Source organism: Cajanus cajan, chromosome 9, assembly GCF_000230855.2.
Source record: "Cajanus cajan strain Asha chromosome 9, NIPB_CcT2T_4, whole genome shotgun sequence".
Lineage (NCBI taxonomy): Eukaryota > Viridiplantae > Streptophyta > Magnoliopsida > Fabales > Fabaceae > Cajanus > Cajanus cajan.
The window spans coordinates 52,165-77,909 of record NC_138525.1 but is presented as its reverse complement, the minus strand read 5'-3'; the positions used below and the strand labels follow the sequence as shown (position 1 = coordinate 77,909).

Sequence of the window (25,745 nt, the reverse complement as noted above, 5' to 3'; positions counted from 1 at the left end):
TACAACCAGAGTCGGGTAAGGGAGTCGGTTACGCGTGGGGAAGGTGTTAGCACCCCACAGCGCCCCTTTCGGGTTCCCTATGACAGATTATTTAAAAATAATAGTGCAAAATTACTAAATTACCCCTATTTATTCTAAGCAATTATAAATTAACTATCTACATGATGACAGTTTAAATATGTACACACAGAAAGCGGTAAAAGAAGGGACTTTAAAGAGATAAACCTTTGAAGCGTGCTTTCTTATATATCTTGACAGAAATTGGGAAGCGTTTTGGCGTTCCCTCCCTCTACAAGACCGCTCGCTCCCTTCTATAAAATTTTAACTATGGAAATCCGGAGGATTTCCCTTCGACTAGGTTCGAGACTCAAGCAAATGGCTCGTGACTCAAGAACTTCGTCGGATCAACTCTCCGAGTGATTTCTAGGCAGAACACTGCTCAAAAAAACCCAGAATACTCAAGAAGAGGGTTAAAACTGTGTGTGAAAGTGTCAAATGACATCCCATTGGCGTCATATTTATAGGGAAGAGGCTCAATACGGTTTCTGGGGGTCAATACGGTCCGTATTGAAGTTTTGAACTACAATACGGCCGTATTGAATTCAATACGGCCATATTGAAGTTCAAAAACCTCAATACGGCCGTATTGAAGTTCAGTGCAGCCGTATTGAGTTCAATGCAGCCGTATTGAACATCAATACGGCCGTATTGTGTTCAGTGCGGCCGTATTGTAGTTTAAAATGTTCAATACGGCCGTACTGAACTCTTGGGAGGCCGTATTGGGCTTCATTCCCTCCACTTTCTTATTTTTTGCTACTCTAAGACCTCTAAACCTACAGATAATCATCCTAGGGTCTTCCAGGGTCTTCCAGGAGTCCTTCCGGCTGACTTTCCTTTAGTCTTCGAGAGTCTTCAAGCTTTATTTCCGACCCGGACAATTTTAGGGGTCTACAATACCTTCCAGGGTGCGTCTCATACAAAAACTAAAGAAACTTATTCACAACATCTTTTAGAAATGTCCAATGAGCTCTTAAAAATCGAGAATACTGTCCCACAACATACCTGCCAACAGAAGCAATGGCATATTATTAAACAGAGGCATAACATCATTAACATCGAGCAAATCAATACAAAAACATCCCTTACATGATATTACGTGCAATAACAACTTTGTTATCTTTTCCCGTTGTGATTTCACAGAGATATAACACATCTCAAATGACCATGACAAAAAGTATGTATTCCTGCCACATAAAGTTGATGTGAGTAATAACCGTTTCAAAAAAAATCACAACCAAAAGATAAACAAAGGTACATGTCGTGTTCTCAATTTTGTTTTATTAATTTTCCAAAAACAAAGGAGTTGGGTTCTTCTAGTCTATATCTTCTCTAGCGTGTCTTTTATTAAAACAAAATACAATCATGTACTGGATTTTAGAATTCAAATGCGAACCTACGTAAACGAAAGGGTTTCACCACACCAATAAAGACGTTAACAGACTTGAACACTAATCAAGCAAAATGAAAAATTATGTGCAAGAAACAGAGGAAGAGGTGCTACACAGATGTGAAAAAACAAAACTAATTGAAATGACAATTCAGTATATAGCAAGGTGGGTCCATTCTCAAACATGCCACAGGCATGATTACATACACAAAGCATAAAAAATCCCAAAACTATGTCACACTATTTCACCTGATCCCATGAAATTTCATGAATATATACTTGCAACATACAATCATAGATAGACATAAAGCTAAGAAAACAAACCTGCCTTGCAAAATGAGGTGAAGAACAGTGCAAAATTTTGATGATACCCTAAACAAGGGGAAAATTTTGTGAGAGATGCTTCACAAGTAACTTGGTAGCATGTACGGATTCAATTTTGCCATAATACAGAGACTTACTTGTTCCTGACTTGAACCATATGAATATGCCTCAAGAATATTGGTAGAGTTCCTAAACTGAAGGGTTGCCACCTGTGAACACAAAAAGGACAGATACACACACATAGAAACACATACAAAACACAGCATGCACACACAAAGACTCAAAGGAAAACAAAGGCACACAACACAGAGCACAGACACGGAGCACACAGAAATTAGAACGCAGAGCACACAGACACAGGCACACGCATAGGGACATAAACCAAGTTGTTGATATCAGAAAAAGTAGGACAGAAAACATAAGAAGAAAACATAACCTAAACTCCAGGATGAGTCTCATACAAAAATTCAAGAAACTTATTCACAACAGCTTTTAGAAACGTCCAATGAGTTGGGTTCTTCTGGCCTATATCTTCTCTAGCGTGTCTTTTATCAAACAAAATACAATTACTAGTACAATAAATTTTTAATTGGATTTTAGTTATATTTTTATATGTATTAGCTATGTATACTATCATTTATCACACTTTCAAAACAAAAGTTTCAGCAATCATAAAACATAATCATAACATAAGAAATAAACAATCATAAGACATGAATGTCAACATCATCATACCTTAAAATCCTCGGTATCATCTACATATGGGATGTTGATAAGGCATTCAAGACCCAAAAGCAAAGCATGTGTATTCCCATTACTGGATTCTAGAATTCAAATGCGAATCTACGAAAACAGAAGCGTATCACCACACCAATAAAGATGTTAACAGACTTGAACACTAATCAAGCAAAATGAAAAACTATGAGCAAGAAACAGAGGAAGAGGTGCTACACATTCAGTTTATAGCAAGGTGGGTCCTTTCTCATATATGCCACAGACATGATATGGTACACATACACAAAGCATAAAAAATCCCAAAACTAGGTCACACTATTTCACCTGATCCCATGACATTTCATTAATATATACTTGCAACATACAATCACAGATAGACATAAAGCTGAGAAAACAAACCTGCCTTGCAAAATGAGGCGAAGAATAGTGCAAAATTCTGCATGATACCCTAAACAAGGGAAAAATTTTGTCAGAGATGCTTCACAGTAACTTAGTAGTAAGTACGGATTCAATTTTTTCATAATACAGAGATATACTTGTTCTTCAGTTGAACCATATGAATATTCCTCAAGAATATTGGTAGAGTTCCTAAACTGAAGGGTTGCCACCTGTGAACACAAAAAGGACAGATACACGCACATAGAAACACATACAAAACACAACATGCACACACAAGGACTCAAAGGCAAACAAAGGCACACAACACAGAGCACAAACATGGAGCACACCGAAATGAGCACGCAGAGCACACAGAAATGAGCACGCAGAGAACACAAACACAGGTACACGCACAGGGACATAAACTAAGCTGTTGATATAAGAAAAAGTAGGACAGAAAACATAGGAAGAAAACATAACCTGAACTCCAGGATGAGTCTCATGCAAAAACTCAAGAAACTTATTCACAACAGCTTTTAGAAACGTCCAATGAGCTCTTAAAAACCGGAGATACTGTCCCACAACATACCTGCCAACAGAAGCAATGGCATATTATTAAACAGAGGTATAACATCATTTAACATCGAGCAAATCAATACAAAAACATCCCTTACATGTTATTACGTGCAATAACAACTTTGTTATCTTCTCCGTCGTGATTACACAAAGATATAATACATCCCAAATGACCATTACAGAAAGTATGTATTCCTGCCACATAAACATGATGTGAGTAATAATTATTTCAAAAAAAATCACAACCGAAAGATAAACAAAAATATTTGTCGTGTTCTCAATTTGTTTTTTTAATTTTCAAAAAACCAAGGAGTCGGGTTCTTTGAGCCTATATGTTTACTAGTGTGCCTTCTATTAAAACAAAATACAATTACCTATAAAATAAATTTTTAACTAGATTTTAGTTATATTTTTGTATGTATTAGCTATGTATACTATCATATATCACACTTTGAAAACACAAGTTTCAGAATTCATAAATCATAATCATAACATAAGAAATAGACAACCATAAGACATGAATGTCAACATCATCATACCTTTAAATCCTCGGTATCATCTACATATGGGATGTTGATAAGGCATTCAAGACCCAAAAGCAAACCATGTGTATTCTCTTTACTGGATTCTAGAATTCAAATGCGAACCTGCGTTAACAGAAGGGTATCACCACACCAATAAAGATGTTAACATACTTGAACACTAATCAAGCAAAATGAAAAACTATGAGCAAGAAACAGAGGAAGAGGTGCTACACAGATGTGAAAAAAAAAACTAACTGACATGACAATTCAGTATAGAGCAAGGTGAGTCCATTCTCAAACATGCCATAGGCATGATATGGTACACATACACAAAGCATAAAAAATCCCAAAACTAGCTCACACTATTTCACCTGATCCCATGACATTTCATGAATATATACTTGTAACATACAATCATAGATAGACATAAAGCTGAGAAAACAAACCTGCCTTGCAAAATGAGGTGAAGAACAGTGCAAAATTCTACATGATACCCTAACCAAGGGGAAAATTTTGTCAGAGATGCTTCACAAGTAACATAGTAGTATGTCTGGATTCAATTTTGCCATAATACAGAGACTTACATGTTCCTCACTTGAACTGCATGAATATGCCTCAAGAATATTGGTGGTGTTCCCAAACTAAAGGGCTGCCACCTGTGAACACAAAAAAGACAGATACACGCACATAGAAACACATACAAAATACAACATGCACACATAACGACTCAAAGGCAAACAAAGGCACACAGCACAGTACAGACACAGAGCACACAGAAATGAGCACGCAGAGCACACAAACATAGGCACACCCACAGGGACATAAACTAAGTTGTTGATATAAGAAAAAATAGGACAGAAAACATAGGAAGAAAACATAACCTGAACTCCAGGTTGCGTCTCATACAAAAACTAAAGAAACTTATTCACAACATCTTTTAGAAATGTCCAATGAGCTCTTAAAAATCGAGAATACTGTCCCACAACATACCTGCCAACAGAAGCAATGACATATTATTAAACAGAGGCATAACATCATTTAACATCGAGCAAATCAATACAAAAACATCCCTTACATGATATTACGTGCAATAACAACTTTGTTATCTTTTCTCGTTGTGATTTCACAGAGATATAACACATCTCAAATGACCATGACAAAAAGTATGTATTCCTGCCACATAAACTTGATGTGAGTAATAACCGTTTCAAAAAAAATCACAACCAAAAGATAAACAAAGGTACATGTCGTGTTCTCAATTTTGTTTTATTAATTTTCCAAAAACAAAGGAGTTGGGTTCTTCTAGTCTATATCTTCTCTAGCGTGTCTTTTATTAAAACAAAATACAATCATGTACTGGATTTTAGAATTCAAATGCGAACCTACATAAACGAAAGGGTATCACCACACCAATAAAGATGTTAACAGACTTGAACACTAATCAAGCAAAATGAAAAACTATGTGCAAGAAACAGAGGAAGAGGTGCTACACAGATGTGAAAAAAAAAACTAATTGAAATGACAATTCAGTATATAGCAAGGTGGGTCCATTCTCAAACATGCCACAGGCATGATTACATACACAAAGCATAAAAAATCCCAAAACTATGTCACACTATTTCACCTGATCCCATGAAATTTCATGAATATATACTTGCAACATACAATCATAGATAGACATAAAGCTAAGAAAACAAACCTGCCTTGCAAAATGAGGTGAAGAACAGTGCAAAATTTTGATGATACCCTAAACAAGGGGAAAATTTTGTGAGAGATGCTTCACAAGTAACTTGGTAGTATGCACGGATTCAATTTTGCCATAATACAGAGACTTACTTGTTCCTCACTTGAACCATATGAATATGTGATAGACCATGGGCCAAGGGCCCAGTGACCAGAGCTATGGCTAGGAGGATACAGGAAGAGCTGAATCTAGAGAAGACTAATGGGCTTGTCAGGCCCAAGATAATCTTCACTTGGAATGCTCTATCATGAAGAGAAGGCCTTAGTTCTACTTGTTTATATTGTACAGTTTATACATAGTCTTGTGTATAGGTTATTTTTGCCTTTGTATTTGTGAGGCACTTTACTAGCTTTTTCTAGTGTTTGTATATTGATTTTGAGGTAGGTTACTTGGAGAGTTTAACTCCATTTAACCTCCCTAGTTGACACACTCATTCTTTATATTTTCAGTAGGAAAAAGGGGGTGACATTTAGCAAAGTTAGGGAGTGTGCTTAGAAATTGGGCCAGAGTTGGGCCTAGGCAAAATTTTACATATTGGACTCATTTTGCTCCTAATTTTTCATAGATTTGATTTAGCTAGGTTTCATCATCATATGATGAACCTAACTAAACCAAATCAAAGAATTTCAAATTAAATCAAGGAGCAATTTGAACCATGGGCCGCCTAGCTTACTTTCTTCTCCTTGGCCGAATTTTTCAAGCATTCTTGCTTGAGTTTGAAGCTTGTCTTGCAAGCTTCTAAACTCAAGCAAGGTTAGCTTAACCTTACCTTGGTTCCTAAAAGAACCATGGTCAATTTTTAGCTTCTCCTAGAAGCTAGCTAAACCGTAGGAGTTTAAGTTAATCCTACCATGGTTCTTAATGAACCATGGTTAGGGATAACTTCTCCTACAAGCTACTATACCCTATATATTTGATTTTCCTACACTTGTACTCACTTTTGAACATAAATGAGATTAAATCTTCAGATTTCTCTCAACTCAAGAGTCCCTAAACCGTAGAGAACTTCCACTCTAGGTTTCCCTCAAAGTTTATTCAAACTTTGTCTTGGTTCCTCAAGCTTCTACAACAAGCTAAGGAGAACCGAATCATCTTCAAAGACTTCTACTCCATTGGAGCTTTCTTCAAGGAGTTTCGGATCTCTTTCAAGGTCAACTCAAGAGCATTTTCGGTCCTAAGCATGGAGAGCTTGAAGGAACTTCAATCTCCTCCAAGTAGCTCCATCATTTTTGGTATCAGAGCCTAGTGCTCTTGAGGTTTTGTTTCCAAACTTTTCTACTTGAATCCGTGTTGTATCTTCCTTCTATTACATGTCTTCTTATGTTTGCTGAATGGATCTAGATTTTATTCACACTTTGATGGATCCAAAATGTCACATAATAATTGTTTGATTCATATTTGCTTGTCTCCTAATTCTTGAATCAAACCGGTTTTGTTGTGCTTTAGGTTCTGTAGACCCCTAAAATTGTCCGGGTCGGAAATAAAGCTTGAAGACTCTCAAAGACTGAAGGATAATCAGCCAGAAGGACTCCTCGAAGGCCCTAGGAGGGTTCTCTGTAGGTCTAGAGGTCTTAGAATAGCTCAAAATAAGGAAGTGGAGGGAAAAAGCCCAATACGGCCGTACTAAAGTCAATACGACCGTATTGACACTTCAATACGGTCGTACTGAAGTCAATACGACCGTATTGACACTTCAATACAACCGCAGCGAACTCAATACGGGCGTATTGAAATTTCTGAATTTCAATACGACCGTATTGAACTTCAATACGACCGTATTGAAGTTCAAAAATTTCAATACGGCCGTATTGCCCCTGTAGGCCGTATTGCGCCTATTCCCTATAAATATGACGTCAATTGGACGTCATTCCACACTTTTTAGAGAGTTTCAACCCTCTCCTTGAGTATTCTGGGGTTTTTGAGCAGTGTTCTGCCCTAGAAATCACTCGGAGAGTTGATCCGACGAAGTTCTTGAGCCCCAAGCCATTTTGCTTGAGGATCGAACCTAGTCGAGGGGAAATCTTTTTGATTCCCTTAGTTAAAATTTTGTTCTAGGAGAGCGAGGAGCGGGCTTGTAGAGCGAGGGAACGCCAAAACGCTTCCCAGTTCTTTGCAATATATAAAAGCACGCTTCAAGAGGTTTCCTTTCAATCCTTCCTTTTACTGCTTTCTGTGTGTATATTTAAACTGTCATCATGTAGATAGTTAATTTATAATCGCTTATAATAAATAGGGGTAATTTAGTAATTTTACGCTGTTCTTTTAGAAATAATCTGTCATAGGGAACCCGAAAGGGGCGCTGTGGGGTGCTAACACCTTCCCCACGCGTAACCGACTCCCTTACCCAACTCTGGTTGTAATGGCCAAAGTTGATTTATAAAATCAATTGCCTTATCCCTTTTTCCAATGTTTTGAGTAAAACATTGGTGGCGACTCCACGAACCCTCCTTTTGCGAAAACCACTAATCCATGGAGGGTCCCGCTTGGGATTAATATGGATTAGTGAGACTTTTAATAAAATTGCTCGTTTGACGAGGTCTCAGTTTGAGAATAAGTCATTCTAGCAATCCATATTTTTAAACAAATAAACGAGTCCAACCATCCTTCGCGAATGCCGAAAGCCCGTTTCGGGCCAGTGGCGACAGATGGCGACTCCGCTGGGGACGCTTCGAGAGTCAGTCCCATTTAGTGACAGATTATTTTTAACAAATAATAGTTAAAATTACTTTATTACCCCTCACTTGTATGATAACATGTTTATCTATTTGGCTTTAATAACTGTTGTATGTTTAAATTTCCGCAATTGTTTGAAATAAAAACTGCACACAAACCTTTGCACACAACAGTTCCCTCTATACCCGGGGGCATGAGTGATTAACCATAGGGAGTGGATGTTAGTACGGCCGGTTGTCGAATGGGTCTATAGGTGCCCGTAGACCGTTGTCGGAAAGCATCACTCAAGGTGATAACCATGAACTTAAGTCCGACGGTGCGTTGGAACTTTCCATCGACCTACGACGAGAGGAATTGGGTCCCTATAATGGGGGCACCTTGGGGGCCTTTGACCAAGTGAGAACAGTTAGATCCTCCTTGAATATGCACTTTTCTGCAGGAGACCCCTACCTCGTGATTCGCTCGTGACTGTTCGTGGATGAGTGAATTGTTTGTGTAAATGCTTATGTGCAATTGTTTGTGCATTAATAAATAACCTTGTGATAAGGTCTAAAAATAATCCCCATGCATAAAAAACCATGACATGAGAGGAAAAATCAATGTGTGAAAATATAATAAAAGTAAGGAGCATAGGCATCATTATCAATAATACCTCATGCATCCTCATCATCATTTATAGGTTCACTAATACCCTCTTGATGTGAGTGAAAGAGACCCGTGACTATTGAGATTCTCCGTTGTGGAGAGATAATAGCCTAGGGAGGGTGATAAACTTTCATCTTAAAAAGGCAGCGCCTCAAAGATGAAAGATTATCAAGCTCACATCAAGAGTGTATTCATATCATAAATAAGCTAATTAGAATAAACATTCATTTTAGAAAGTGGCTGGTCATCTCTCTGTCCTCACACGCGCAAAGAAAATCAAGAAAATGGAAGCGCTAGAGGAACAAAACAAGAAGCTCACGACCGAGCTTTCACAGCTCAAAGAGCAGATGGCGCAAATGTTGGAACTCATGCGTCACCATAACATTCATGGATCTCATCACAGTGACCATGGGTCCCATCATGAGGGAGAGGAGGAAGAGCATAAAGAAGATCCTCCACATGCCATACCTCTTGGGGCCGGAATTATGATCAAAGAGCCCGAGGTTTCAAAAGAACAATTCCACGCCCTAGAGGATCGGCTAAGGGCTATGGAGGGGCATGATTTTGACATCAAAGATGCCGCCGACATGTGCTTAGTGAGGGATATTCAATTCCCTCCCAAATTTAAAGTGCCAGATTTCTCGAGATACGTGGGATCGACTTGCCCCAAGAGTCATCTCACCATGTACTGCCGAAAGATGGCTGCATATGCCACAAATGAAAAGCTCTTGATTCATTGCTTTCAAGAGAGCTTGGCTGAAACTGCACTCAACTGGTATATGCAGCTAGATGGAAATCTAGTACACACATGGAGGCAGTTGGCCGACGCCTTTCTCAAGCGCTACAAATACAACATCGACCTAACACCCGATAGGTCAGATCTTCAAGCCTTGAGCAAGAATAATGATGAATCTTTCAAGGCGTACGCCCAACGTTGGAGGGAGTTGGCGGCACAGATAGAACCCCCGCTGTCAAATAAGGAGATGGTGTCCATATTCATCAACTCGTTGACTGGTCCCTATTACGATAAAATGATAGGGAACACAACGACACTCTTCTCGGACATCATCACTATTGGGGAGAGAGTGGAACAAGGATTGAAAAGTGGGAAGCTAGCTAAGCCTTCCCAATCATTCGAGGCTAAGAAGACCTTCAGGAAGAAGAATGAGGGAGGAGTCAATGCTATAACCATATCCTCGGCTTCTTCCACTTCGAAGTCAGGAAGATCGCAATTCATCCCTGTGAAGAAGTTTGATAAACTTCCGACCACTTATAGCGATCTCCTTCCGAAGCTAGTAGAAGCCAAACTTCTAGCTCATGTTCCACCAAGGAAGATCGACCCACCTTACCCCGATTGGTACAAGCCACAAGACAAATGTTTATACCATTCGGGGGCACCAGGGCATTCAACAGAGAGATGCCTAGCTCTCAAATACAAGGTCCAAAATCTTATTGATGCCGGGTGGGTCACCTTCGATTCGACAGCGCCCGACGTGAGCAAGAATCCTCTACCAAAGCAGGAGTAGAGAATGGCAAGCCACAATAGGGCCCCTTCATATTTTTCTTTTCTTTTAAGGGACTCATGATCAGTACCCGAGATCATGAGAACCTTTTCATGTAAATAAGGGTTTTACAGTTTTTTTTAAAATATCAATAAAGAGGCATTTTTCACATTACTCTCTTTTTTGTTCTTTTCTCTCTTTCCCCATTAACATTAATAAATTCTAAACCTAAATAGAACCAATAAAATAATTATGTCTGTAATTGTTCGCTCTGACCGGGGTCCGAAAGTTGAGGATAAACGGGTTGAGTTGGACAGTGATGAGGAGACCATCTCTCCGGATCTGCAAAGATTGCTAGATCAAGAAACTCGTCTACTCCAACCATGTCAAGAGGAATTGGAGACCGTGAATTTGGGGCAGGGCCGAAAGATAAAAAAGGTCAATATTGGGACCCATATCGGTGATGAAATAAGGACACATGTTTCCGCTATGATTATAATAAAATCATTCTTCATTGTTTCTTTTCTTGCTTATAATAAAATTCTAGACCACATTATTTTTAACCCTATTTGAATAAACATGAATGAGGTTAAAATCATCTTAATGATAATAAACCCACATCATTTTTATGTGGAGGTGTGTGTGACAACTTGGAGCACCTTCCCTTGGCCTCGACAAGTGCCATCATGGGTAAAAAGAAATCTTTCAAAATAAAAGAAGCTCGGCAGGAAACCCAAAAAGGGGACTGCGCAAAAATAAGAGCAAAAGACCCGCTAGGAATCCCACGAAAGGGTGACCTAGGCAAAAGTTAGGGTTACAATAATAAACAAAAACAAAGGTCCGCTAAAACGCCACAAAAGGGTGTTTTAGGCAAAAATAAGGACAATCAAAAAACAAAAGAAATCCATGATGGTACCATGAACCAAATTCAAAAAGAAAGGTTCAAGGGAAGCTATCCAAGTTGTCGAATCACAACAAGATTTTCTTAACTTCATAAGTGTTTAATCAAACAAGCCTAAACACATAAGCCTACCTTGGCCAAACATTCTTACAAAAACCATTTTTGAAAAATAAATCCCTTCTAAAACACAAACTTCAAAACAAAAATATCTTTCCCTTCTTTTCTCTCTTGTCCCAAAAGATTTTAGAATAATCTAGTGGAAGCATGGAGAAATAAATCATCACTGATAATGGATCCAATCTAAATAACAAGATGGTGGAAGAACGGTGCCAAGAGTTCAAGATCCAACACCACAACTCTTCCCCATACCGACCAAAAATGAATGGGGCAGTCGAGGCAGCCAATAAGAATATCAAGAAGATAGTACAAAAGATGGTTGTCTCATTCAAAGACTGGCATGAGATGCTACCCTTCGCTCTCCATGGTTATAGGACTTCAGCACGTACATCCACAGGAGCTACTCCATTTTCCCTTGTTTATGGAATGGAGGCAGTTCTGCCTGTTGAAGTCGAAATACCTTCTCTGAGAGTAATCATGGAAGCAAAACTTTCCGAGGTAGAATGGGTTCAAAGCCGGTATGACCAGTTGAACCTCATTGAAGAGAAACGGCTGAACGCCATATGCCATGGTCAAGCCTATCAGAGGAAGATCAAAAAGGCTTTTGACAAGAAAGTCCACCCTCGAGTCTACCATGAGGGAGAGTTGGCAATGAAGAAATTACTACCAACTCAAAAGGACAAAATCGGAAAGTATGCCCCAAATCACGGAGGACCATACGTGGAAAAACGAGCCTTCTCAGGAGGAGCATTGATCCTCACAGACATGGATGGAAAAGAACTTCGATACCCAGTCAACACTGACGAGGTAAAGAAGTACTATGCTTGAAGACGTTGCTTGCATAGGCCCGCTAGGATGAAAACCCAAAAAGGGCGTCCTAGGCAAAAGTTAGGGTAAAATAAAAAGCCCGCCAGTACAAGGGTACTAGGCAAAACAACGGCAAAATCATCCCCGCTAGGATACGTCCTAGGCAAAAGTTAGGGGCAAAAGAATAAGATGTAAAAGCAAAGCAAGTAACGATCGCTTGAATCGAAAACCGAAAGGCGATTCAAGTGATTATCTTCTAGAAGCAAGCATCTTGCAGCATCTACACTCCTGGCTCAGGCCGAAGCAATTAGGGGAACGTAAAGAGCAACAATTACAGATATAATTGTTAAGCCCAATGTATATAGCCTACCCTGGCCAGCCATTCTTCATAAATTTCCTTCTGTATATCTTTCTGTAAAAACATTTGCGAATATCAATAAAATATCTATTCATTTCTTTTCTCTCTTGACCATGTGATTATGCCTCTAAATTGATGTTTCAAAAATTGTACGAAACTCTCTTAATAATTGGTCAAATAAAGAAAATTGGAGGGGTTCCTATAAAATCCATAGATCTCCTGCATAAAGGCTCATAAAAATACTCCCTCGCGTCAATGACAGAAAGTCCTCCAAGAAGAAGAGGATAGGGAGAGCCACTCACTTTTCTAAATAAATGAACAAAAATAAAAAATTGTATTGCATGCATCACACATATTAGTTGCACATTCAAAGACCTTATCATGAGGCAATTACATAAAATAGAAAAATAGAAAATTGCTTGTGTATGACAGCAGCAAGCAAAATGCAAAGATTCAGAAAATCAACAGCATCATACAGAATAACTGAGCCTGGAGAGGCTTGCCGAAAGAATACTCTCAGAATAATTGAGCCTGGAGAGGCTTGCCGAAACAATACTCCCACAGAATAACTGAGCCTGGAGAGGCTTGCCGAAACAATACTCCCACAGAATAACTGAGCCTGGAGAGGCTTGTCGAAATAATACTCTCTCAGAATAACTGAGCCTGGAGAGGCTTGCCGAAAGAATACTCTCAGAATAACTGAGCCTGGAGAGGCTTGCCGAAACAATACTCCCACAAGAATAATTGAGCCTGGAGAGGCTTGTCGAAATAATACTCCTTCAGAATAACTGAGCCTGGAGAGGCTTGCCGAAATAATACTCTTTCATAAAAACTGAATTTAATTTCTTTAGCACTTTTAATTTCTGTACAGCAAAAGCCAAAAACATAAAAAAGGCAAAATACAGAAAAAGCCAAATCAGAAGAAAAGGCAAAATACAGAAAAAGCCAAAAATGAAAAAAGGCAAGGATATAGAAAATCCAACAAACAGTTTGTACAGAATAACTAAGCCTGGAGAGGCTTACCAAAATAATACTCCACATCCTCCACAGTATGCAGAATAACTGAGCCTGGAGAGGCTCACAGAAATAATACTCCCCAGAGGGAACCTCAGCTCAAGCTCACGGAAAAATCCCCAGCGAGAGCTATCAAAGCAAAATCGACACAATCCCCAATGGAAGTGCGATCATCCAAATAGTATATACAAGTCAAAGGACTTAACACTTCCTCAGTGGAAGATAGCTCTCCGACTCAAAGCGCTGAGCGAGGCTAAGCCTGTAGAGGCTTCCTAAAAAATACTCTGGGATACGTAAGATCCCCAAATCCCCAGTCGCCTACTCAAGAGGCATTCCTACAAAAAGAAAGGATCAAAAATTTCAATAAATATTCCCCAAGCGGAATGCGGCACTCAGCCAAACACTGAACATCAAGATAATTCGCCTACTTAGAGGCACTTCTTCAAAAAGAGAAAATCGAAAAGATCAATAATAATTCCCCAAGTGGAATCCGGCTCTTAGCCAAACATCAAGCGTCAAGATGATACGCCTAACAGAAGAGGCTAATCAAAATGAATGACAAAATCCCCCAGCGGATAATAGCCTACACAGAGGCGACAAAAATCAGAAAACCCAAAAGAGTCACCCGAATAAGGATAACCGGGATACTCCACCAACGTCAAAAGACGTCAGCCAAACATAAGGCATCGCTCAACTCAGAGAGAGAGCATCTGTTTCTACACCCCAAGGAGTCAAAAATTCCCATGGGTACCAACTAAGCAATGCAAGTTGGGACACAAGAACCTATGAATGACTGCACATCCCCTAGACGGATCCCTGCGTTATCCAGCCCTCAGCGGCACAAAATCAGAAAAACAAACCGTCGAAGCAGCATTGTGGACTGTGGAGACAAACTATACTCAACTACCTCATTTTTGAGAGGCAAAGTCTGGAGAGACGATACTCAAACGAAGTCTGGAGAGACAGTACTCAAACAAGGTCTGGAGAGACGGTACTCAAACAAGGTCTGGAGAGACGGTACTCAAACAAGGTCTGGAGAGACAATACTCAAACGAAGTCTGGAGAGACAGTACTCAAACAAAGTCTGGAGAGACGGTACTCGAACAAAGTCTGGAGAGACAGTACTCAAACAAGGTCTGGAGAGACGGTACTCAAACAAGGTCTGGAGAGACGGTACTCAAACAAGGTCTGGAGAGACAATACTCAAACGAAGTCTGGAGAGACAGTACTCAAACAAAGTCTGGAGAGACGGTACTCGAACAAAGTCTGGAGAGACGGTACTCAAACAAAGTCTGGAGAGACGGTACTCAAGGTCTGGAGAGACAGTACTCAAGGTCTGGAGAGACAATACTCAAGGTCTGGAGAGACAATACTCAAGGTCTGGAGAGACAATACTCAGCCATCAGCGTCGTCAGAGGCACGTTGGTGTTAAACTCAGCTACCGAGGATGTCAGAAGCGCCGAGGTATGCACCCACTTGGAGAGGCTACTCAACAATTTTCCACCGGAAGACATTACAAGTCAGAAGGTCGGCACATCACCCGGACAATTGGGTCAACTCCTTTACTTGTCAGCCGGTACACCAAAAGGCCGTCCGACCAAGTAAAGGGGGGGCAGCTGTAGACCCCTAAAATTGTCCGGGTCGGAAATAAAGCTTGAAGACTCTCAAAGACTGAAGGATAATCAGCCAGAAGGACTCCTCGAAGGCCCTAGGAGGGTTCTCTGTAGGTCTAGAGGTCTTAGAATAGCTCAAAATAAGGAAGTGGAGGGAAAAAGCCCAATACGGCCGTACTAAAGTCAATACGACCGTATTGACACTTCAATACGGTCGTACTGAAGTCAATACGACCGTATTGACACTTCAATACAACCGCAGCGAACTCAATACGGGCGTATTGAAATTTCTGAATTTCAATACGACCGTATTGAACTTCAATACGACCGTATTGAAGTTCAAAAATTTCAATACGGCCGTATTGCCCCTGTAGGCCGTATTGCGCCTATTCCCTATAAATATGACGTCAATTGGACGTCATTCCACACTTTTTAGAGAGTTTCAACCCTCTCCTTGAGTATTCTGGGGTTTTTGAGCAGTGTTCTGCCCTAGAAATCACTCGGAGAGTTGATCCGACGAAGTTCTTGAGCCCCAAGCCATTTTGCTTGAGGATCGAACCTAGTCGAGGGGAAATCTTTTTGATTCCCTTAGTTAAAATTTTGTTCTAGGAGAGCGAGGAGCGGGCTTGTAGAGCGAGGGAACGCCAAAACGCTTCCCAGTTCTTTGCAATATATAAAAGCACGCTTCAAGAGGTTTCCCTTCAATCCTTCCTTTTACTGCTTTCTGTGTGTATATTTAAACTGTCATCATGTAGATAGTTAATTTATAATCGCTTATAATAAATAGGGGTAATTTAGTAATTTTACGCTGTTCTTTTAGAAATAATCTGTCATAGGGAACCCGAAAGGGGCGCTGTGGGGTGCTAACACCTTCCCCACGCGTAACCGACTCCCTTACCCAACTCTGGTTGTAATGGCCAAAGTTGATTTATAAAATCAATTGCCTTATCCCTTTTTCCAATGTTTTGAGTAAAACATTGGTGGCGACTCCACGAACCCTCCTTTTGCGAAAACCACTAATCCATGGAGGGTCCCGCTTGGGATTAATATGGATTAGTGAGACTTTTAATAAAATTGCTCGTTTGACGAGGTCTCAGTTTGAGAATAAGTCATTCTAGCAATCCATATTTTTAAACAAATAAACGAGTCCAACCATCCTTCGCGAATGCCGAAAGCCCGTTTCGGGCCGGTGGCGACAGGTTCCTATACTTGTGCTTTTAATTTTGCTTGAGTCTCTTCATTCTATAACATGTGTCCGTGATTGGACAACATTCATATTGTTTAGATTTTGCTTTTGAATCATATGTTTTGTCTAGAGTCATGTGTAGTCCTTTGAATGTCATTGATTCCTAGACTAGCTTGTTTTGACCTAGTTTTTGTGTTGTGTTGATTGAGTCCGAAATTTGTTGTGTATTTTCTTATTAAATCTGAACCTTCCTATATGTGCTTTTGCTTTACATGTTTGAGTTCTTAATTTGCTATTAGTTCTAGCAAATTTCCTAGAGTTAGGTTTCTATTATGTCTTGTTAAAAGTTTTTGTCAAAAAAAATTGTTAAACACTTCTCCTATTAGGTTTCCTTGTGTCTTGTGTTGTGGCTGAAACTTTGTGCAATTTTTTTAGCCTTAAAACAGAGCCAAAACAGAGGTGTGAGTGTGATAGACCATGGGCCAAGGGCCCAGTGACCAGAGCTATGGCTAGGAGGATACAGGAAGAGCTGGATCTTGAGAAGACTAATGGGCTTGTTAGGCCCAAGATAATCTTCACTTGGAATGCTCTATCATGAAGAGAAGGCCTTAGTTCTACTTGTTTATATTGTACAGTTTATACATAGTCTTGTGTATAGGTTATTTTTGCCTTTGTATTTGTGAGGCACTTTACTAGCTTTTTCTAGTGTTTGTATATTGATTTTGAGGTAGGTTACTTGGAGAGTTTAACTCCATTTAACCTCCCTAGTTGACACACTCATTCTTTATTTTTTTAGTAGGGAAAAGGGGGTGACATTTAGCAAAGCTTGGGGTGTGACAAGTAATTGGGCCAGAACTGGGCCTAGGCAAAATTTTACATATTGGACTCATTTTGCTCCTAATTTTTCATAGATTTGATTTAGCTAGGTCTCATCATCATATGATGAACCTAACTAAACCAAATCAAACATTTTTGAATTAATTCAAGGAGCAAATATGAACCAAGGCCGCCTAGCTCTCCTACTTGTTCTTTGGCCGAAATTCACTTGTTACTCTTCAAGGTTTGAAGCTTGCCTTGCAAGCTTCTAAACCTTGGAAGGTTAAGGCAACCTTACCATGGTTCTTAAGTGAACCATGGTCAAGGATGGCTTCTCCTACAAGCTTCCTAAACCGTGGGGGTTAAAGCTTACCCTACCATGGTTCCTAGTGAACCATGGTTTAGGATAGCTTCTCCTACAAGCTACCTTTCCCTATAAATTCCTAAACACTACATTTGTAATCACTTTTGACATAAATGAGAATCAATCTTCAGATTTTTCTCTCAACTCAAGAGTCCAAAACCGTGAAGAATTTCTACTCTAAGAAATTCTCCAAAGTTCTTCAAACCTAAGCCTAGGTTCTTCAAGCTTCTCCATCCAAGAGAAGTAACCGAACCTCTAGCAAGACTTCTTCTCCATTGGAGATGCTTCATGGAGCTTCAAAGAGTCCTTGAAGGTTTATCTCAAGAGCATATTCGGTCCTAAGCATGGAGCTATTGAAGAAATCTCAATCTACTTCAACTAGTTCCATCAGAGTGTCTTATATGCATGAGAAAAACAAAGGAAATAGTGCTTAAAAATTTGACCTAAAATACTACAAAATTGTGAAGCACTAGAAAAGAAACATGCATGTGAACACCTTTGTTTTGTGTAGAAATTTTGCTGCAGTTTTTCTACATTAAATCCGAGACTTATAAGTTTTTAAAAGGCATTGAAACTCCTGAATATCAAAATAAAAATAAGAGAAAAATATTTTGCAAAAGAAAAAGAAAGAAAATAGCAAAAGAAAAAGCCATAGGAGTGAAAATCTGGTGTTGTGTGCTCTCGGATTTGGAAAATTTTTGTGACTTGTTTGCTTTGGTCCAGCCATATCTTTGAGTCTTATTTTGTTTTCTAATCTTAGCTTTTGATTTGTTAATCCATTCTAGTACCATTCCTAGGTTATTCTTTTGTGTGCTAGCTTTCTAAAATTTGCCTTAATTTTTGCTTGTCAAATTTTGTGGAACTCTTTCTAGTCTTGTCTCATTTCTCTTCTACCAATTGGTGTAGCTTTCCTAAATTGTTCATTTTCAGTTTTAGCACTAATATTCAGTCTTGAAGGTGGTTGAGTGCTTCTTGAAAGGTGTAGGAGGCCAAGGCAAAGGACATCCACTTGAAGGCTTTGGTGGTTGCTTAGGGAGTTTGTTCTCTCTTGGTGGCTAGGCTCTTGGAAACACCTAGAAGTGACTAACATCAAAGTTGCTTCTAAAGAGAGGAGTGAAACACCTTGTGAGGCTGCAGTTGGTGGCTGATTTGGAGCAACAAGAAACTAAACCAATTGTGAAAAATTTTTGTGAAAATCTAGAACTAAATTTAGTGACGGAAATTTTGGTTTCTAAAACCTAGTTTTTCATTACAAAATCCGTCTCTAAATTTGTTCTAAATTAGTGGCTAATTTGTTTTCCTTGAAATTAGGTGCAGCCACTAAATTCATTTGAGAGTAAATTTACATTTCATTTGGAGTGTAAATTTACATTTCATTTGAAGCAAATTTGAATTTCATTTACCTTGTAATTTTTGTTTTCTAAATTTTTGTACAAGGCCTTTATTAAGGAGTGTCTTGGAGTGCCTTTGGTGTATCTCCATCTCTCCTTAAGAACTTTTATAGTAATCCACGTGTAGTACTTGTGAGAGTGGTCCTTGAAGGTCTTTGGTGCCTTTCAAGCTCTCACTTAGGTTTTATTGCTTTAAACGTCTAGTTTAAGTTTTCTTGTCATTTAAGTTTTCAAGCAATTTATGTTTTCATGCTCTTTATGTTTTCAAGCATTTTATAAATTGTACACATAGGCACTTGCTTGTTATTTTTCCTTTAAGAAAAGTTCTTTGTGAAAATTGTTTTGTGCAAGACAAAAGTACAAGGGGGTTTAGAGATTTTTACTTGAAGAGGCTTGGTTATTAAGTGGTTCTTTAGTAGCTCACCTCCCTCCAAAGTTCAATTTGTACTCTTAGACCTCTAAGTGCCAAGTCTAAAGCACTCCAAAACCTTATTTTCATAAAAACTATTTTTGTGTGAAAAATATCTCTTGAATTAAAATGTCTCAAGATTCCTCCCATAGTGAAAGTGATGGCTCTCCAAAAAGTCTTTCTTACATTACTAAAGAGCTCAAATCACTTAAACTATGGAAAAAGCAAGAGTCCATTCAAAGAGAGAAGGAAAGAATTGAAAGAGAAGGACAACTTGCTTATCTTGAGGAAGAGTTGAGAATTTTAAGACAAGAGGAGGAAAAATTGAAAGAAGATATGAAGAAACATAGGAAAAAGAGTAGGAGCTCACATTCCCAATACACATCCCCTAATGAAAGCATGAATCAAGGGGATCACTACCAACATACTCCTAGGAGAACTACTAGGCCAAGGGAAGTCAAGGTTGACCTCCCACAATTCTTTGGCAAAGATGATGTGGAGTCTTATTTAGAATGGGAAATGAAGGTTGAGCAACTCTTTGCTTGCCATAGGGTAAGTGAAGAGAGGAAAGTACCTTTGGCTGCCCTTAGCTTCCAAGGGCATGCCATGTATTGGTGGACAGCCCTAGAGAGAGAGAGACGCCTCCACAATGATCCTCCAATTCAATATTGGAATGATCTTAAAAGTGCAATGAGGAGGAGGCACATTCCTACCTACTATGGGAGGGAGCTTATGAATAAGCTCCAAAGGCTCCAACAAAGAGACATGTCTGTAGAACAGTACAGGCAACAAATGGAGCTATTAATGATGAGGGCTTGTATCAGGGAAGAGGAAGCTATTACTGTAGCTAGATTTTTGAGTGGTCTTAATTTAGAAATAAGAGACCAAGTGGAGCTACTACCCTACAGGGACCTAAATGACTTGGTCCAACTTTGTGTAAGGGTAGAACAACAAAGAATGAGAAAATCTTACAAAAATAGCTCCAACTCTTCATTTCTAAAGAAAGATTCCAAGAAGGAGGGAAAAACTTTTGAAAAGAAGAAATCTTTTGAACCCTCCAAAAATCTAGCCACAGAAAAAGATAAGGGAAAGGGAAAGGACACTACACACACTAGTTCTAGGACTAGTGATATTAAGTGCTTTAAATGTTTAGGGAGGGGCCACATTGCCTCCCAATGCCCCACAAAGAAGGTAATGATCATGAGGGGGCATGACATTTATAGTAGCCAAGATGAGGTTACTACTTCCTCTAGTAATAGTGAGGAAGAAGCAAGTGATCAAGAGAAAGGTGTAGAGTCTACTTTTCCTTATGAAGGGGAGCTCTTAATGATTAGGAGACTCCTCAACAACCAACCTAGTGATACTCTATCACAAAGAGAGAACATATTTCATACTCGATGCAAAGTTTCAAACAGTGCATGTTCTCTCATTGTTGATAGTGGCTCATGGTGTAATTGTTGTAGCACTAGGCTGGTTGAGAAGTTGGGTTTAACTACTAATTCCCATCCTAAACCTTATCAACTCCATTGGATTAATGAGGATGGTGATTTAGCAGTTGACCAACAAGTAAAGGTCAAAATTTCCATTGGGAACTATGAAGATGAGGTGCTATGTGATGTAGTACCAATGGAAGCTTGTCACATCTTATTAGGAAGGCCATGGCAATTTGATAAGAGAACCATGCACAATGGCCTTACTAACGAGATTACCTTTACTCATAAGGAAAGAAAGTTTGTGCTTCATCCTCTTTCTCCTCAACAGGTGGCTGAGGATCAAGCACAAATGAAACTCAAAAGAGATAGTGAAAAGAGATTTATAAAAAAAGAAGAAAAGAGAGAAAAAAAAAAGTATGTGAAACTTAAGGATAGAGAGGAATCTAGGGAGAAAGGAGTTCCCTCCCTAGAGGTCGTTAATCAAGAGAATAAAATTTCCAAACAAACCCTCTTGATTCAACAACCCTTTTATTTCCTTCTCTGTAAAGGAACTCTTTCTTGCACTGCCACATCTAGTGGACATGAGACTTTACCTAAGGGGGTAAAAACACTTTTGAAAGAATTTGATGATCTATTTCCTCCCGAGGGTCCAATGGGCCTTCCTCCTTCTAGAGGAATAGAACATCAAATTGATTTGGTGCCTGGAGCTAGCCTACCTAATAGGCCTGCCTATAGGACCAACCCCCAAGAAACTAAAGAAATTGAGTCTCAGGTCCAAGATTTGTTGGAGAAGGGCTGGGTTCGAAAGAGCTTAAGTCCTTGTGCTGTTCCAGTGTTGTTGGTTCCAAAAAAAGATGGCAAGTGGAGAATGTGTTGTGATAGTAGAGCCATCAACAACATCACTGTGAAATATAGACACCCCATCCCTAGGCTTGATGACATGTTAGATGAGCTTCATGGAGCCATCATATTTTCTAAAGTTGATCTTAAAAGCGGATACAATCAAATTAGAATCAAGGAAGGAGATGAATGGAAAACCGCTTTCAAGACCAAGTTTGGATTATATGAGTGGTTAGTGATGCCCTTTGGGCTCACCAATGCTCCTAGTACATTCATGCGTCTCATGAATCATGTCCTTAGGGATTGTATAGGTAGATTTGTAGTAGTTTATTTTGATGATATTCTCATATATAGTAGGAGCCTAAGTGATCACATAGGACACTTAAGGCAAGTTTTTGATATTCTTAGAAAAAATCAACTTTTTGGAAATTTAGAAAAATGTACCTTTTGTGTAGATAGTGTAGTTTTTCTAGGGTTTATAATTAGTAAAAAAGGAGTTCATGTGGACCCCGAGAAAATCAAGGCCATCCAAGAATGGCCCACTCCTAAAAGTGTTGGAGATATTAGGAGCTTCCATGGTTTGGCAAGCTTCTATAGGAGGTTTGTTCCTAATTTCTCCACACTTGCCTCCCCATTAAATGATTTAGTCAAGAAAAATGTGGAATTTATATGGGGAGAGAAACAAGAAAATGCCTTCATAACTTTAAAGCATAAGCTTACTCATGCACCACTTCTAGCTCTACCAGATTTTTCAAAAACTTTTGAGTTAGAATGTGATGCTTCTGGAGTTGGCATAGGTGCGGTTTTGTTACAGGGTGGGCACCCTATTGCATATTTCAGTGAAAAACTCAAAGGTGCCTCTCTTAACTACCCTACCTATGACAAGGAGCTTTATGCTTTGGTTAGGGCCCTTCAAACTTGGGAACACTACCTTATTCCCAAAGAATTTGTCATTCATAGTGACCATGAGTCACTTAAGTATCTGAGGGGTCAAGGCAAACTAAACAAAAGGCATGCTAAGTGGGTAGAGTTCTTAGAACAATTTCCATATGTGATTAAATACAAGAAAGGGAAAAATAATGTTGTGGCTGATGCCCTTTCTAGGAGACATACTTTGTTAGTCTCTCTTGGATCTCAAATCTTGGGATTTAATCACATTAAGGAATTGTATACTAATGATCTCGAATTCAAAGAAAACTATACCCAATGCTTAGCAAAGCCTCAAGGAGGTTTCTATATTTCTGAGGGGTACTTGTATAAAGAGGGAAGAATTTGTATACCCCAAGGATCTATAAGAAAACTCCTTATTCAAGAAAGTCATGAGGGTGGTCTCATGGGGCACTTTGGAGTTGAAAAGACTCTAAGTTTTTTAAAAGAGAAATTCTTTTGGCCCCATATGAGAAGGGATGTTGAGAGGTTTTGCTCTAGATGTATAGCTTGTTTACAAGCAAAGTCTAAAGTAATGCCTCATGGCATCTATACACCCTTACCTGTTGCTAACTCTCCATGGGTTGATATTAGTATGGATTTTATTTTGGGCTTGCCCAAGACCCAGAGAGGCATGGATTCTATTTTTGTGGTAGTGGACAGATTTAGTAAAATGGCCCACTTTATACCCTGCCACAAAATAGATGATGCAAGCAACATAGCAAGACTCTTCTTCAAGGAAGTGGTTAGACTTCATGGTCTACCCAAAACTATTGTCTCAGATAGGGATACTAAGTTCCTTAGTCATTTCTGGAAAACTCTTTGGAGTAGGCTAGGAACTAAATTACTTTTCTCTACTACTTGTCACCCACAAACTGATGGGCAAACGGAAGTAGTTAATAGATCCCTATCTACAATGTTAAGGGCAGTCCTTAAGGGTAACCATAAATCTTGGGATGAGTACTTGCCCCACATTGAATTTGCTTACAACAGGGTAGTCCATAAGACTACCAAAATCTCACCTTTTGAGGTTGTATATGGTTTTAACCCTCTTACTCCTTTAGACCTAATACCCCTACCAGATTCTTCTCATTATTTTCATAAAGAAGGGGTATCAAGGGCTGAATTTGTTAAGAAATTGCATGAGAAGGTTAAAACTCAAATACAACAACAAAATGAGAGAACTGCTTTAGATAGAAGCAAGGGAAAGAAAGCCCTCATTTTTGAGGAAGGGGATTGGGTTTGGCTTCATTTGAGAAAGGAAAGATTTCCTTCTCAAAGGAAGTCTAAACTCAACCCAAGAGGAGATGGTCCCTTCCAAGTCCTCCAAAGAATAAATGATAATGCTTATAGGTTAGATCTTCCCAGTGATTATGGAGTGAGTAACACTTTTAATGTGAGTGATCTTATTCCTTTTACAGGGTATGGTGAAGAAGATGAACCTACAGATTTGAGGACAAATCCTTCTCAAGAAGGAGGGGATGATAGACCATGGGCCAAGGGCCCAGTGACCAGAGCTATGGCTAGGAGGATACAAGAAGAGCTGGATCTAGAGAAGACTAATGGGCTTGTCAGGCCCAAGATAATCTTCACTTGGAATGCTCTATCATGAAGAGAAGGCCTTAGTTCTACTTGTTTATATTGTACAGTTTATACATAGTCTTGTGTATAGGTTATTTTTGCCTTTGTATTTGTGAGGCACTTTACTAGCTTTTTCTAGTGTTTGTATATTGATTTTGAGGTAGGTTACTTGGAGTGTTTAACTCCATTTAACCTCCCTAGTTGACACACTCATTCTTTATTTTTTCAGTAGGAAAAAGGGGGTGACATTTAGCAAAGTTAGGGAGTGTGCTTAGAAATTGGGCCAGAGTTGGGCCTAGGCAAAATTTTACATATTGGACTCATTTTGCTCCTAATTTTTCATAGATTTGATTTAGCTAGGTTTCATCATCATATGATGAACCTAACTAAACCAAATCAAAGAATTTCAAATTAAATCAAGGAGCAATTTGAACCATGGGCCGCCTAGCTTACTTCCTTCTCCTTGGCCGAATTTTTCAAGCATTCTTGCTTGAGTTTGAAGCTTGTCTTGCAAGCTTCTATACTCAAGCAAGGTTAGCTTAACCTTACCTTGGTTCCTAAAAGAACCATGGTCAAGGTTTAGCTTCTCCTAGAAGCTAGCTAAACCGTAGGAGTTTAAGTTAATCCTACCATGGTTCTTAATGAACCATGGTTAGGGATAACTTCTCCTACAAGCTACTATACCCTATATATTTGATTTTCCTACACTTGTACTCACTTTTGAACATAAATGAGATTAAATCTTCAGATTTTTCTCAACTCAAGAGTCCCTAAACCGTAGAGAACTTCCACTCTAGGTTTCCCTCAAAGTTTATTCAAACTTTGTCTTGGTTCCTCAAGCTTCTACAACAAGCTAAGGAGAACCGAATCATCTTCAAAGACTTCTACTCCATTGGAGATTTCTTCAAGGAGTTTCGGATCTCTTTCAAGGTCAACTCAAGAGCATTTTCGGTCCTAAGCATGGAGAGCTTGAAGGAACTTCAATCTCCTCCAAGTAGCTCCATCAATATGCCTCAAGAATATTGGTAGAGTTGCTAAACTGAAGGGTTGCCACCTGTGAACACAAAAAAGACAGATACACGCACATAGAAACACATACAAAACACAACATGCACACACAAGGACTCAAAGGCAAACAAAGGCACACAACACAGAGCACAGACATGCAGCACACAGAAATGAGCACGCAGAGAACACAAACACAGGTACACGCACAGGGACATAAACTAAGCTGTTGATATAAGAAAAAGTAGGACAGAAAACATAGGAAGAAAACATAACCTGAACTCCAGGATGAGTCTCATGCAAAAACTCAAGAAACTTATTCGCAACAGCTTTTAGAAACGTCCAATGAGCTCTTAAAAACCGGAGATACTGTCCCACAACATACCTGCCAACAGAAGCAATGACATATTATTAAACAGAGGTATAACATCATTT

The 25,745-nt window shown here is 39.2% G+C and overlaps 1 protein-coding gene across 3 annotated transcripts in view; it reads right to left on the bottom strand.

Annotated features, from left to right (window-relative positions):
- Positions 1-217: 217 nt before the first annotated feature.
- LOC109794403 (protein ORANGE, chloroplastic-like) overlaps positions 218-25,745 on the bottom strand; it is a 66,203-nt gene continuing 40,675 nt past the window's right edge. For all 3 annotated transcript variants that reach the window (XM_083064018.1, XM_083064016.1, XM_083064017.1), the window contains 13 exons: positions 5,821-25,695; positions 5,684-5,731; positions 5,060-5,157; positions 4,569-4,974; positions 4,431-4,479; positions 4,000-4,107; positions 3,559-3,655; positions 3,043-3,473; positions 2,906-2,954; positions 1,909-2,614; positions 1,772-1,819; positions 1,147-1,244; positions 218-1,062 (listed from right to left, as the gene is read on the bottom strand). The gene's annotated coding sequence lies outside the window, so the exon portion shown is untranslated. The remainder of the gene's footprint in view (positions 1,063-1,146; positions 1,245-1,771; positions 1,820-1,908; positions 2,615-2,905; positions 2,955-3,042; positions 3,474-3,558; positions 3,656-3,999; positions 4,108-4,430; positions 4,480-4,568; positions 4,975-5,059; positions 5,158-5,683; positions 5,732-5,820; positions 25,696-25,745) is intronic.